Raw genomic sequence first — 16,616 nt, forward strand, 5'->3', positions numbered from 1 at the left:
GATCATCCAATAACTCCATAACTCAGTAGATTACTGTCCCAGGTCAAAATAACTTTGTAGTAATGTAAACATGAAACACCACAAACTCATTCACACAAATTGACACAAGGATTTAATGTGGAAACCCAATTTGGGAAAAATTGCTAGTAACATGATACCAAATTTTCAATCTTCTAAAGTGAACCCTGTGAGGAGCTAACCTTGTTAAAGGTTACAATGCACACATTAAATATGACCTTGATTAAAGGATTTCAATCACCCTATTAGGAGTGAGCCTTATCAGAGGACTTTAGAACCTTCCATTAGAATGTCACCTAGTTAAAGGATTTACAAATGACTATTAGGTCAACCTTAATCCAAAGGATTTATCCAGACTAATACAATGGTTAGAAAGTAGCAACGTGACTTGATTTGATAATATTGACCCATTTTTCCTTAGTGTTACAATGAGTGGTAGAACTTTAAAAAATTGCATGACAGATTTAGAAGCATCAAACACTTTGATGCCTTACAAGGTGATAGAATCATAGGGTCTTAAGGTAGATACCACTAAAGGTAGATGTTGTGCTTTGGATTCTAGGGATGTTCATGTTATTGGGACTATCAAAGCTTTGCCTTATAAATTTGCAACCTACTTTGAAAAGGATTTGACCATGAGTGTGTTGGTGGTTGAAATTCCACCTCACTATGGCATGTTACTATCTAGGAAATAAGGCACAACTATGAGAGGGAGTTTACAATGTGACTTGTCTTTTGCTACTTTCCACATTGATGATCAATTTTTGGAGGTGGAAAGAGAGCCTAGAGTGCCACACATGATAGATAAAAATGCAGACAATGATATTAATTACTTTTTGGATACTGATATAAATACTTTCAGAGACAAGGTTGATATCATAAATTTAATAAAATTACACTTGCACTATTGTCAGTTGAAGTAAGTAAACTTTCAGAAGAAGGAGCCCTATGGACCATGTTCTTTGATGGTGAAAACTCCAATGAAGGTTTAGGTGGAGGCATGTTGTTGATTTCCCTGGATGGAAAAACTTTTTGATTTTCATTTACTTTGAGTTTCTCTTATACTAACAACATTGCTAAATATGAGGCCTTACTACTTGGTTTGAAATTAGCTATAAATCATGGGATACAATACTTATATATATTAGGAGATTCTAAATTAGTTGTATCATAGGTCATATAATCTTATGCATCAAACAATAAAAGACTTAAGAACTATAGGAATGTAGTATGGGATGAGATTGAAAGCTTTGATGCCTTTGGTATCATATGTATGGACAATCAAATAACAAGATGAAATATTTTCTTGCAAATGTTTCTATAAAAACTAATGATATGACATTTTTTGGAGTATCTAGAGTTGAAGTTCAAGCTAAACCTTCTATACTCAATAATGTAGAAAAATGACAAGTGTTTGAGGATTATCAAGATATTCTCAAATTTCTAAAATGTGAGGATAAGTGTCATGGTCAAGAAATGGGCTATAGTACATTAGCTAAAACTATTAATGGGAAGGGCATCATTTTTGGAAATGAGGTGATTTGGCTAAAGACTTACAAAGTCCCTAAGGGTTTGGTTGTCCTAGAAAGTATTTATGGAAACTAGGACAGGGTTAAGAGAGATATGAAAGATAAGAAGCTGAAGGAGTCAAAAGAAGTAAAGTTAGGAATATAGGAAGCTCTTAAAAAGGTGCATATTGGTAAGAAGATATATCTCCTATAAGGAAGTCCTTGATTGTGTTACTAAGGAAATATAGACACATGTTGGCATGGTCCTATGATGATTTGAAGGCCTACAGGGAGGACTTATTCCAATATGTTATCCCTCTTGTCAAATCTTTTAGACAAAAACAAAATAGCCTATTAATCCTACCTTAGTTCCAAATATGCAAGAGGAGCTGATCAAGATCAGGGATGTAGGTATCATCAAGCCAATTAGAAATTCCTCTTGGATTTCTAATTTGGTTCATGTCAGAAATAAAGATGGAGATATTTGACTTTGTGTATATTTCAAGAATCTAAATATTTTGACATTAAAAGATAATTATGGTTTGCCTAATATGGAGGCTATGCTACAAAGGGTGACTAGATCTAAATTAACGTCCGTGATGGATGGTTTCTTAGGGTACAACCAAGATGTTATTAAGGAATCCAAAAAACATTAGACTTATTTCACCACACCATGGGGAACATATGTTTATGTGAGGATTCCTTTTGGTCTAACAAATGTAGGGGCTACCTTTTAGAGGGCTATGGATTTGGCCTTTATAGATTTTATTGATGATTTTATTGTAGTTTAACAAGATTACCTTATAGCTTAGTCAAAGATAGAGGATGACCACTACATGCACTTAGAAAAGATCTTTGGAAAAACCTTGGAATATGGTATGTCATTGAACCCAAGGAAATTATTTTTTGGTGTGATAGAAGGGAGGTTACTTGGACACCTTGTATCAAAGGATGGAGTTAGGATTGACCCTATGAAAGTAGCCACTATTGGTAAAATCCCAAAGCCAAGTAATGTGAAAGGAATCCAATCCTTCTTTGGGAAAGTGAATTTTCTCAGAAGATTTGTCACTAATTTTGTAGAATTTAGTAGACCAATCTCAAAGATGTTGAAGTAAGGTTTTCAGATAAAATGGGATGAGGAACCCACTACTACTTTTCAAAACATTAAGTAGGCCATCAAGGATCCTCCAGTGTTGAGGAAACCTGATTATACCAAGACCATGCACATCTTTTCATTTTCTTGATTTCATATTGTGGCTACAATACTACTCCAAAATAATTCAAAGGATTTTGAGAAGCCCATAGCATTCTTTAGCAAGTCATTGCAACTTTCTAAACTCAAGTATGCCATAAATGAAAAATAGGATTATGTACTAGTCAAGACTATGAAATATTTTAGGTGTTATTTGATGGGAAAAATTGTACTTTTATATGTTGCAAGAGCTACCATGAAATACACATTCATTGAACAAGAGGTCTCAGGTAGGAGATATAGGTGGATTAACATGATTAAGGAATTCAACATTGATATCCATATCACTAAATTAGTGAGGGGTTAGGGAATTGTAATGTGATTAATCGAGTGAACTTGGATGCAAATTAGATAAACCTCATTGAGGAGGAGAAAATAGCCAACTTATGTGACATGGATTATTTCCACTAGTATGATAATATCATCTATTACCTATAGAAAACGAAGCGTCCTATTCAAAAATGACAATGAGAATAGAACCCTTAAACTTCAAGCCACTAAATTTGTCATTGTCTTGAATAAGTTGTGATGGAAAACTGATGATGGAATACTACTAAAATGTGTAAACCGTAAATAGGGTATTAAAATCTTGGATGAAATGCACAATGGGGTTTTTGGTGGTCACTACATGGCTAAAACTACTACACATAGGGTGATTAGATCTAGTTTTTAGTGGCCTACACTCTTTAGAGATGCTCATCAACTTATGAGGAAATGTGATGCCAAAGATTTTCTATTAAGTTAAAGATTTTAGGAAACCTGCCATTGAAGCCTGTAGAGGTTTATGCACCTTTCCATCAATGGGGAATTGACTTTATTGGTGAGATCCCAAACAAATCTAGTAGAGTCCATTCATGGATCCTAGTAGCCACTCATTATTTCACTATGTGGGTGGAAGCCATCCCAATTAGAAGATCTACTAGCAAGGTAGTGACAGACTTCATTAAATATAACATTGTTGTTAGATTTGGATGCCCTATAAGGATTATCACAGTAATGCAATAAGCTCCAAATTAGATGAATATGTCTAGTTTTGTTAAAAATGTGGAATTACTAGGTTTATCTCATTCATATATCATCTTCAAGGGAATGGAAAAGAAAAAAACTAGTTAAAAAAGTCTATTGAAAATCATCAAGATAATCTTGGACACAAATAAGAAGGCTTGGGATGCTAAGTTACCATTGTCACTTTAGGAAGATAGAGTGACAATGAAGAAATCAATTGGATGTGCCCCATTTAACCTTGTATATGGTATATAAGAAATATTTGTTGACAATTGGCTAATGAAGATATGTAATTTTTTTCATTTATGGCAACACATGATGTACATGCTTACAAGAAACCTCAAAAATAAAGATACTTAGCTTTTGGTACTCATAAAATTATCTAAGTGTGAATTTGGTTTACATTAGTGTATTGCTTTGTATGTAACTTGTTACTGACATCATATTATGACTAGAAAAGTTAGATGGAGATAGTATACATGTTGATGATGACATGTATAACCTTAGACATTAGTACAAACTATACAGAAAAAAGATATTCATGTTTTACTAGTGAAACAAGACAACATAATTAAAGGAAAGGAATTATTTTGTTTACAAAATAATTACTTGACCAATTAGGGTTGACATCATAGATGTTTACTCTAAGTTGAAAAAGTATATTATGGTCTTAGCCGACATAGTAGTAATTTGTGTAAAGGAATGGTATTTATGCAAAGGACATCTTGCGAATTCAAATATGAAAGTGAATGTACAAGCAAGTGATGTATTGTGATATGTGAACTTTTTGTGAAGTGATATATGCGAAGTTGATTTTTTGATCCAAGATCAAATTGAGGAAGAAGTTATAGAAACTATATTCCAGAAGACTAATTACTTGTTTGGGCAGTGAGCTCTTCTTATAATTGGAAGTGCATGTTTGGGCAGTGGGCTCATCTTGCATCTACTGTACTACAACTCCTAAAAGGGATTCAAAGTCTCCTAATAGGGACTCTCTATACTGAATTTTCTCATTGGCTCCTAACAGGGTCCATCCTCTAAAAAGGAACATATATATCAATATATTATCTAGTGGGTATCATCCCCACCAGGGTTTTCCCTTGGCTAGGGTTTCCCTAGTTAACAAAATATGGTGTTATGAGTTATCTTTGTGCATGGTTACTGTTATTGTTCAACATTACTTTATCACTTTCTTATGTATGGTTCAAAGTAATAAATAATATTCAGTTGGTGACTAAAGTTTGTAAATTACTGATTCACCCCCTTTCTCAGTAATTCCTATTTCTAACAATTGGTATCAGATAATAGTTACTTAGAAGAGGCTTAACAACTTGAGTAAGATCCCTATAGATATGGAATAGTTGATGAAGAACCTTGAAGACGCACTTCAAACAAATTGTTCTCCTTACTAAAGAAAGAGATAAGTTGAAGGATAGATATGAAGACTCCAAAATATATATTGGAAAATTGAAGGACAAGATTGAACATCTCAAATCCAAGCCTGAATCCACCGAATTTGAAATTAATGATGATGATTATTTAAAGTTGAAGATAGAGTATAAGATCTTGAAGCATGAATTGAAGATTACCAATCTAAAGTTGACTTTGAAGAACGATCCTAGAAAAATTGAATATGATTTGAAGACTGAGAATATAGATCTTAGATCAAGTTTGGCAAAGAAGACATCTAAATTTGAAACATTAAAAGAAGATCATGAAGAAATTTATAAGTACAACACTATTATGAAATGTGAATTAACTCAATGCAAGCAGTAACTTGAGAAGCTTTATTCTAACAGAGAAAATCTTGATGATTCTATGTCAATATAAAGACCTACCTATGATAAGACTAATCTTGGTTATCTATTTAACATGTCTGCAAAGAAACCTAAAAGTAGATTAGATTTGATAAAAAAGAGGTAAATTTGAGGATAAGATTGAATCTAGTCAATCTTCTAATAAACCTAAAGAAGTTGGACAAGACAAGGAAGTTAAGATTTTGGATGAACTAAAGCAAGTGGAATCTCCTAAAGAAACCAGGTATGAATTTAGAGGTAAGTGTTTTTCATGTAATGAAATAGGTCATATGAAAAGAGATTGTACAAATAAGTCATTAATCATGTTAAGGATTTTTATTGTCATAATTGTCATGGTATGGGTCATAAAGCAATTGATTGTAGGAAATCTAAATATGATAATGATAGAAGGAATAGTAGAATGTTTGGAAATACTAACCTTATAGATAGAAGAAGATCTAATGAAAGGACATCGAGAGAAGGAAGACATTATGAAGAAAGAAGATAGATTGTGTGTTATAAGTATAACAACTTTGGACACATAGCTTAGAATTGTCATGCACTAGTTGATGAACAAAATCCTAGAAGCAAAAATCTAGTATGTTAGTTATGTAATAACTTCAGACATACAAAAAATTATTGTAGAATGGACATAAACTTTAGAGATAGAAGGAACAATGGAAGAAACTTTAGAAATAAAAGGAATGGTGGAAGAAACATTGGAAATGATAGAAGGAACCATGAAAGGAATGTTAGAACTAAGAAAGACAATGAGGAAAAAAAAATGTAGTCAGTGAACTTTGAGAAGAACTTAATGAGGCATTTGTAAAAGGATTAGAAATCTTAGAAGATAAGTTAGAAGATGGTGACATAGGAAGATCAAAGTCAGTAATTGAGTTTGATTCAACTAAGTTGAATTAAGCTTGTTCACTACAACATAATTTGAAACTTCATTTAGAGATTGAATTATGGGTAGTGAAGTTGGGAAAAGGTGTATCGAGATAAGTTTAGATGATATCTAAGCTCGCTTAAAATTTGGAGCTTATTAGAACTTGTTATGAAGGAATTAAGAGTTATTGTTATTACAAAGAAAGTTAATTCTATAACAGAAGATGAAAACTATGTTTATATAGAGAATTTCATGAAGCAAAGATTCTTGGAGCATTGTCATGATGGAAGGAAGTTATGGTAAACCTCAGATAGCATTTGAAGATCGAACAAAGATTATCAAGCAGATATTTGATTTTAGAATGTAATTAATAACTTTTTCATGTTTACAAAGTACACAATTAATGCAAGTTCGAATTGATGAATAAAATGGAGTACAAACTTGATTGCCACTTCATTGCAATTACATCAGAAGTATAGAGCAATCCGAAGTGACTTGAAAAGGCGATTTTGAAGTAAACCCTATTTTTGGAAAGAGTTATTTTATCGTTTATTCACAAAATTTCTTTGATAAAGTTTATATTTGATAGAATAATGGATATGTCTATAATTCATAATGTTGAGAATGAGGAGAGACTGAAATTGAAGGTTATTTCTATGAAACCCATAGAAGGAACCCCTAATTCAGTGTTATCCATTACTTCGAACAATGTAGTGTATTTGGAAGACATAGGAAGTTATCTTAACAACAAGTTTGAATCTATTGGGAGTGAGTATATGAATAAAGAATCAGAAATAGTCTTTGATCATGATATGACTGTAAAGCCCAGATTTGAACATTTGAAAGAGCTAGACCTTTTCAAATATCATTTCTACTAAGAATTGAGCATAGATGAGTGGACATAGATCATACTATGTAGAATTCATGATGGAAAATTGTGGATGGAAGACAATGTAGTTGGTATTTCAGTTGTCCTTATTCATGAGGTAACTGGTCTTAGCAAACAAGGTAGTGTACCTATAGGTGAGAAAATTTTTAAGAAGAAGGTTGAGACCTACACAAAAGTAGTTTATAATGGGGAGGATATGGTGATCAACACCATTAAACAAGATGATGTAAGATTCCTGAGTAGAATCATTGCCTACTCTATATGTGCAAGTTCTAAGATTGATGAATTATCAGCAGGATTTGTCTATGAAGCCTATAAGATTTGTGTTGAGAAGGAACAAGTTAACCTTAGTGAAATTCTAAGAATGCAACTTCTTGAGAACCTAGAGAAAATCAAGAGATTGGTAGAAGCTATGACTACAAAGACAAAAAGAGTTAAGCAACAGGCTACTAGACCAAGAAAGAGACAAAAGACATTGTTGACAATTGTAGAATCCAGTGAAGAAGAAGAAGAAGATAAATAGGCAAAAAAGGTAACTACTTCTAAATAGTGAATAGGAAAAGCTTGACAACCTTGGAAGCTGAAGATAGAAAAGATTAATTTAGCCATTGCTAATGAAGGGAACTTTGTTCAAATGAACACATTTTACGATTTGTATAATGATATTGAGAAAGATTAGATTGATATCTCTACTGTGAGATATATAATAGCTAAAAATATGAAACTTAAGGATATTGAAGGCAAACTAAATCAGTAAGTCTATGACAAACTCATAGAGAAGAAGGCACTAGCTCAAGAAGAGGACATAGAACTTTGGAAGTTTATGATAAGGACAATATGCAAGATTGATGATGAAGAAGAAGTCAGGAATTTTTTGAGCAGTCTGGCACCTTACTTGAGAAACAAGGTGAGACCATTTTTATTTATGGTGGGTGAGAAGGATAAGATAAGAAGTGAAACAACTGCAGCTATTAGTCAAATGATGACAAAGTCTAAGGTAGTACCTTCACCAACACCTAGAATCTTGGAAGTGTCAATAAGTGGTGACACAATGCAAATTGATTAGACCAATGTTACCATTAAAATTGATGATACTAACCCTTTTGAGAGTTCTAAACAACCTAAATCTCATGCTGATAATATTCAAGACCAATTGAAACAGATTGAAGAGGAGAAGAGGCTATTAGAGGAAGAAAAGAGGAAAATAGAAGAAGCCAAGCAAAAATTTCTTGAAGAAGAAATGAAGAGAAGAATAGAAGAAGAAAGGAAGAAGAGAATAGAGGAGGAAGAAAATAAAGAGAAAGAAAGAAAATAAAAGGAAGAGAAAGAAAAAGAAGAGAGAAGAGTCAAAGAGGTAGCTAAGAAGAAGCAAAGTGAAGATGAATCTAAACCATCTAGTTCATCTACTCCACTTTCACTTGCTAGCCTAACAAGTGATGATAATGATCAAACTAACTTGATCTCATCTATGAAAAATCTTATTGAGAAGAATAGGAAAGTGAAGAGCCTACAAAGAACCTTGATGGAGGTTACTGATAGATTACACAATACTTTTGCAGTCCAACATACAAAGGCAAATCTTGAATAGAGGGCATAAGCAATGTTGAAGTCTTTTGATTAAGAATTTACAATTTTTTTGAATGTGGCAGAGTCAAAGGCCCAAATTTCACATGATGCTAATTTATTTAGCACCATTTGTCAGAACATCAAGAGTGATTTTCTAAGTCTTGATACTTGTATCAAGGAACTTCAAAAATTTCAACTGTTGGAAATATTCAAGACTATGCTAGGTTACTGAGAGGGGAGGGGTGATTCAGTAACCTCAAAAACTTTACCAAATTTAATCTTGAATGCAATAATCCAATTACTATTTAATTCATTAAATTAGATCTAACTTCATGCATGAGAAAGTGAAAACATAAAACATTCATAACATTTGAGCACAATAATTTGGTGACCCAAAAATCTTCCAAATAGAAAGTAAAACTGGGGTGGGCATGATACCCACAAAACTTCAATACTGTAGCATAAATTTGGCCAATTAACACTTACAGTGATCACTTCTAATGATCTACCCTGTTAGAAGCAAATAGGACTACTAGGTCCACCTTGTTAGAGGATTTATAAACACACAATTAAGTATGCACTCGGTAAAGAGATTTGAGTAAAGACTATTAAGTCTACCCTGTTAGAGGATTTGGACTGGTTCACCTGTTAGGATGAAATAGTAGATCTTTGGCTTATAACTATTTTTTGATAGAGATTCCTTGAAGTACTGATCACCTTTTGTGATGGATATGTCTCTGCTACTCCTTTACTGATATGGCCTTAGAAAACTCTTTGTCTGCTGCTGATTCTTATTTGCATGCTTCTCTTCACATAATTTTTTTTTGACACACTTGGAAATGATACAATACAATACATTACATATATATTAATCCAATTTACATAATTACATAATTACGAAGTTGACCATCATATAAGTTAATACCAATATTACAAAGTTGGCCCATATGTAGATACTCGAGTTTTGAAGATTGACTTGGTGAAGTTCAGATACTCAAAATCCATTGTCATTACTTGGCATCATCATGCACTCAGTAGAAGTAGAAGCTCGATCCATACTGATCACTTCAATGTAGTCTTGAACTCGGTCTACACTAATGACTCAGTAGATACTATGTAACTCGGTATAAACTGAATTACTTGTTTACCACAACTGCACTTAGTAGACACTAATTTCCATATAGCTTGGTCAACACTAACTTTTCTTTATATGAACTACTAGCTCGGTAGAAACTATGAAGCTTGGTAACCACTAGAGTGCTCGGTTTGAACTAGAATGCTCAATAGCCACTAGAATTAGTCCATAAGACTTTGTAGCAATTGTAGAGCTCGATGGATACTAAATTACATGGCAAATACTGTTCAATGATCTTGGTAGCCATACAAAATCTAAATAAGTGTTGTCACTAATAACAAACTTGACTGATATGTCAACAATCTCCCCCTTTGGCATTAGTGACAAAAACACTTATTAGCAAAAACTTATATACATCACAATGTGATACTAACTCGGTATGGTATACTATTTTTGAGATTTTTCAAAATTTGTCTTTGTAAGTAAATACAATATACTATATCCAATTTTTTTCTATATACACTTTCTCTCTTTGCATGATTCTCCCCCATACAATATACATTGACTCTCACTATACATTGTCTCTCCCCCTTATTGACAATAATTCCAAAGATTATTTTTTTTTAAATTTACATGGAGACACCAAAATGAGAAAGAAACTCCAAATGTACCTTAAGAATAAGTGTTAGAGTTTTGTCCCAATTTTCTTGCAAAATATTGCATGTATGGAGAGCAATTTGCACTTCTACAGAGAGTTCTATTATGTGATCTGCAATAAAGAAATTTTTGTCATGGATCAATGTTTTTGAATAAACAATATGCTTTTGCATTGTATCCATGATGGGAAGGATCATATTCTAAATATCTATTAGTGTAAACTAGATCCTTGCTTCTTCTCTCAACAATTCTGCCTGCATACTTGACAAGAATCTAATTTCCATATGATGTGCAGAGGTTGAACTTGAGTCAAGTTGCAACTGCTGTGCACTAGCCTTTAGATCTTCATCAATCTTTGACAGTTTTCTCTTTATCTCCTTTGTGAACTTGGTAACATCACATAGCTTCCTAAAAAGTGATGTTACATTTGTGCAAGAGGTTTCAAGATTGGTCAAAATTGAGGAAAGCTCCACTTGCTGAATAGCTATTTGCTGAGCAATGTGCTCAAGCACTTTATTATCAAATTTCTTTTCTACTTTCTCAATTAGTTTTTCTTGACCACTAGAATCCTCATTAAACTTTTCGACTGCCTCTTCTAATTGAAACAAAATGTGTTGAGAAGTATCAACTTCAACACCTATCACCTCAGTCAAAATATTCTTGGCATCATCTAAGATTTTGTATTCTTTCTCTCTCTCCTCTCTTAATTTCTTCTGCTTTTCCTTCTTTTGAAGAAGTTCACCAACTATATGCATTTGATCCATAGTGATATTATCAAAATCCCATTTGGGAATTCCAATCTCCTCATCTAGGTCTATATCCTCTTCTTTCTCCTTACCTCTACTCAAAAATCTTGTACTCGGTTGAGCCTTAGGCTCAATTGTCCTTGTACTTAATGCCTTTGAATCTAGAATGGAAACAATAGTAGAGATAGAAGGACTAGTATTGAAAATTGATATAGTGCCAACAAATGGAATACTAATTGGTATGCTTATTGTATCCAAAACTAAAGTACTTACAGAGGTATCTAAAATTGTAGTTGCCAAAATTATAGAATCCAAAATTGTAGAACATATTGTATCCATTGCTGATGATTGCAACTCGGGAGCTGAAGAAAAGGGAGGCTGCATCTCGGTAGATGAAGTTGTAGACACTTCTATTAATGATGTGTTGAGCTGTGAGGGGGTGAAGAGTGATTGGACATTTGAAGTACCTGTAGTTGTCACAATCAAACTTGTTGAAGTTGTCTTTGAGCTTGATGTAGCTACTGGTTTTCTTGGAGAGTGAGGAAGTGAGCAATGACTATGACTGCTATCTTCATAGGGTCAATCTCCTCATCATCTTCTTTGTCTTCCTCAGTAGCTTCTTCCTCATTATCTTCTTCAACTTCCTCATTATCAAAATGTGTTAGCTCAGTGTATGTTTCATCTTCTTCATTGTCACTATCATCATCCTTAACTTCTATTGGGAAGTCACTTTGTTTATGCAAGAGATAAACATTCTTCCACATGCTCTATATCCTTTATCAAAATTAAACAAGTATTAAATCTAAGAGTCATCTTATCTTCATTTTTCTTCAAAGACTATTTTACCTCAACATCTATTGTGCTAGGTAGCAACTGCCTTAGGGTTTGTGCATATATATCTTTGACTATTTGAGTAGCAAAGTGCCATCTTGGCTTCAACTTTTCTAATAATTCATTAGAAATTTGATAAGAAATCTGGTCTAGTGAATACTTCCATTTCCCCATCTTATTCAACACCAGTTCTTCAATTTTATTTTTCTCTACCTCTGTCTTATATTCATATTTCAAGGATTTAAATTTTTTTATACTAGCACCTTCTTCCAATTGTTTCAATTTATCCTAGAAGGTGGGAGGAGGTTTGCTAAAAACAACTTCACTGCCTTTCTTCCTTGATATTCTGGTGAACACTGTAGTGGATGGCTTAGGTGGCTTGGTGATGATCACCTTGCTTTTATTTTTCACTAGCTCTTCTTCCTTTTTTGATTCCTCTTCATCTTCTACCTATTCTTCATCCACATCTTCTCCTTTTCCCTTGGTTAACATTAGAGGTATGCTTGATTTCAGTTTTTCTATCCTCCTCTTACCTTTGTTAACTACCCGAGGGAGCTTTATCTCTAGCTCTATCATTGTGTTTGCCTCATCATATGTTCCAAAGTGTGGTGCCTTTGGATCAATAGGTTCATTAATCAAGGCTTCAATTATGTCCTTTGTTTAGTCTATATTTAACTCATAGGGAAAAGGTTTTACCCATACAACTCTAGGTTTCACTGCCTGAATGTAGACTCTGTGACTGTCTACCATGAAACAAACATCATCTTTGTAGTCTTCTACCAATTTCTTGGGTATTCTAAATCTGATGTTGTCTTCTTTTTCTTTCTTTTCATCTTCAACTCTACCTATATTCATGCAATTCTTGGCTAGATGACCAAGTTCAGTACAAGTGAAACATCTTATGGTGGTACCTCTCTTCCTTGTGTGATGTTTAACACAATTCATGCCAATGTGTCCAAATTCTCTACAATAATGACATCTACACCAAGTGTTGTAGTCCCAATTGAATATTGCTTTCACAATCTATTCTGCTAGATTGAATGACTTAGATCTGCAATTTGATGCCTTGTGGCCTTATTGCTTTCATTTGTCACACTTGCCTTCAAATTTTGGTTTCTCTTTGCATTCATTAGTGTTGTGACCATGCTGATGACAATTGTAGCATTTACCATTGAATTTTGCTTTAACATTACTCTAACATTTTTTTGATGTATGCCCTATCTTACCACAGTGATCGCAAGTACGTCTTTGATTCCTTTGAGCACCTTGTTCAGAGGATTCACCTTCTTCTTTGTATACAATTCCTACTTTACCCTTTTGTCTATAGAGATTCTTCTCATTTAGTTGATTTAACTGATTCATGTCAGCTTGGGATTTCATCATTCTTTCATTGATTTTATTTTCAGTGTTTAGGTCATTTTTCAATCTTTCATTGATTTGCTTTTTAGATCTCACCTCATTTCTTATTCTTTCATTGATTTGTCTTTCCAGATTTAGATCAGTCCTTAGTCTTTCATTAATCTATCTTTGGCTCATGATTTCCTCATTTGCATTGGAGATTTGATCCATAAGATTTGCATGGTGAAGGGATTGGTTCTGGATTTCATTGTTTCTATCATCCATTTCTTCTTTCATCTTGTTCCTCTATTCCAAGATTTCAGATAACCTTACTAACTAAATTTCTTGTTCTCTTTTGAGTTTTCTTACTTCTTCTTGTAGGAAACCATTCTTCTCTAAGAGTTCTTTGATTGCATCATTTTCTTTATCTGAACTACTTGAAAGGAAGAAATCTTCAATTCTTTCTGTTGGAAATATTCAAGATATAACAGTTTACTGAGAGGGGAGGGGTGAATCAGTAAACATAAAATCTTAAATCAATTCAATTTAACCAGTAAAATATTTAATCACCTAATCTGCAGTATGTAGACATTCATAACACATAAGCACAGAGATTTTGGTGACCCAGAAACCTTCCAAAATAGAAAGTAAAACTGGGGTGGGGATGAAACCCACAAATCTTCTTTACTGCAGTAGGAAGTTAGCCGGTTAAGGCATACAATGATCACTTCTGGTGATCTACCCTTTTAGGAGCATAAAGGATTGTTATATCCACCTTGTTAAAGGATTTGAAACATACTTCATAAGTATGCACTTTGTTAGGAGATTTAGTACAAAGACTGTTAAGTCTACCCTATTAAAGGATTTATAAAAACTGATTCACCTGTTAGAATGAAACAGTGGATCTGAATACAACTGATTGCTGAGAAGATCCGCTATGCTCTGATTGTCCTTGATATGACAGATAAAACATTTCTGCTCCAATGCTGACCTTGCTGAAAACCTTCAAAATTCAGCTTACATGCTTTCGCACACATTCTTCACATTACATTAGAATGATACAATACATTACATATATATACCATCCAAGTTAAAATTACATGTAATGGTCGGCTGAATAAAAGTAGACAAAATTTAACTGAGTCAGCCAAATAGCAAAACAAACTCGGTAGAACAAACTTCTTTGTTTACCGACTGAGCTCGGTTAACACTAAGTCCTATGTTAACCGACCAAACTCGGTTAACACTGCATCCATCTTTACTCGGTTAATATTGAGTTCTTAATTAACCGATCGAACTCGGTTAATGCTGAGTTCTTAGTTAATCGACTGAACTCGGTTAATACTAAGTTCTATGTTAACCGACTGAACTCGGTTAATACTGAGTTCTTCTTTACTCGGTTAATACTGTGAGAAAAGTGTTGTCACTAATGGCAAATAACTTTATGCCAACAATCTCCCCCTTTGGCATTAGTGACAAAAACAATTATGTATCAAAGTTTATGTACAGAAATTGACATACATTTCAAAAAGTTTCCAAAATTGTAGATCTTATTAGATGTATGTCTCCCCCATACAATATGCACAGTATTTACAGATCAATACATATATCTTTGCACGGATAGCTTTGAAGTTCTGAAGTTCTGTCTCCCCCTTTTTGACAATAATGCCAAATAACATATATTTACACTGAAATTTCAAAATGAGAGAGAAATTTTGAATGTACCTTGAGAATAAGATCCAAAGTCTTATCCCAATTTTGATGCAAAATTTTGCTGGAGGAGAGTGCAATTTGAATTTCTGCAGAAAGTTCAATCATATGATCTGCAACTGAGAAATTGTTGTCATGAATCAATGTTCTGGAATGAGCAATATGCTTTTGCATTGAAGTCATGATAGGAAGAATCATATTCTGGATATCTATGAGAGTAGACCTGATTCTTGCTTCCTCTCTCAGCAATTCTGCCTGTTTCTCTGACAAAAATCTTATTTTATGATGATGGGATGAACTTGTACTGAGGCCAAATTGCAGCACTTGGGCACTGACCTTCATATTCTCATCAATTTTATTCAACTTTTCTTTTATATCCTTGGTATACTTAGTAACATCACAGAGTTTTCCAAAAAGTGAAGTTACATTATTAAAAGAATTCTCAAAATTATTCAAAATTGTAGACAATTTTACCTGATTTAATGCAATATGCTGAGCAATGTGCTCAAGCACCTTATTGTCAAATTTCTTCTCTGCCTTTTCAATCAACTTTTCTTGGCCGAAGGTATCCTCATTGAATTTGTTTACAGCTTCTTCCAACTGAATCAAAATGTGTTGAGTAGAATCTACTTCAACAGCTATAGCCTCTATTATAATATTTTTAGCACTCTCAATGATGCTATATTCCAAATCTCTTTCATGTCGTAGCTGTTTCTACCTAGCCTTCTGCTCTAATAGCTGACTGAGCATTCTCATTTCATCAACTGATGCTATATCAAGATCTATTTTAGGAAGAATAATGTCCTTATCCAAATCAATTTCCTCATCCAGTGTCTTGCTGGAAAACATGTATCTTTTTGCTTTACCAGCAAAGACTTCATCTTGACCCTTGTGAACTGAGACTATAGTTGATGAGGCAGGGCTGGCTGATAAGACTGGAATAGGACTATGTAAAGGAAGACTAAGAGATGTGCAAATGGTATCAAAAATTGATGTTGCTGTACAGGATGGAGTGGAAGAGCTAATAGTTGCCAAAATTTGATTAAGAGAAGTCAAAATTGTAGTATCTGTAGGTACACTTATTATACATTCTGCAGTAGAGATTGATGTGCATGATGAACTTACTGCAGAGACTGATGGAGACTCGGTTAATGAAGGTGGTTGCAGCTCGGTTAATGAAGTGATTGGCACTTGCATAGATGGTACACAGAGCTGAGAGGACTTACCAGTAGAAGTTATTTCCATAGTTGATGTAACTGTTTCGGATGGAGAGTGTGGAAGAGATGCAATGACTTTAGCTACAATTTGTACTGGATCTTCTTCCACCTTTTCTTGT

The sequence above is a fragment of the Cupressus sempervirens genome, chromosome 2, assembly GCF_028749045.1.
Source record: "Cupressus sempervirens isolate cs-2001-9-10 chromosome 2, ASM2874904v1, whole genome shotgun sequence".
Taxonomy (NCBI): domain Eukaryota; kingdom Viridiplantae; phylum Streptophyta; class Pinopsida; order Cupressales; family Cupressaceae; genus Cupressus; species Cupressus sempervirens.